Raw genomic sequence first — 525 nt, 5'->3', positions numbered from 1 at the left:
AAGATAGTGAATTGAGACAATTTTGTAAATATTTTAGAGAGCTTCGTTGGATGGAAGAAGTCAAAAAAAAAAAAAAATCCATCAGATACTTCTTTAGCAAACTATCCCTCTTTTTCCTTTGTTCGTCGACGTTTGGTAGCCCTTGTTGCTGGCCGACACTAATCGACTGTTGTCAGCCCGATCAACCCCCCCCCCTCCTCAACAATTGCCAACAATCGTGGCCACCACCGAATGACATCAGGTAGCCCCAGCCAACATCTTGTGGTTCCGACTGACTGACTGCCAGCCCACATCCAATAGCCCCATCTCGACTGACCGTTGACCGACATCAATTGACTGTGGTTATTGGTTACGACGAAAGATTATATGGTAAAGAAAAATATAAAATCAAATAACTATATTGAGTTTTAGGATTTAGCTAAAATGAAGAATCGACGTTAAAGTTATTAATTAAAAATTTTATTATAAAAGAATTATATAAAATTTAATTTTTAATGTAATTATTTTATATTTATTAAAACAAAA

This window comes from Arachis ipaensis, chromosome B09, assembly GCF_000816755.2.
Source record: "Arachis ipaensis cultivar K30076 chromosome B09, Araip1.1, whole genome shotgun sequence".
Lineage (NCBI taxonomy): Eukaryota > Viridiplantae > Streptophyta > Magnoliopsida > Fabales > Fabaceae > Arachis > Arachis ipaensis.
This window is presented reverse-complemented; position numbering follows the sequence as displayed.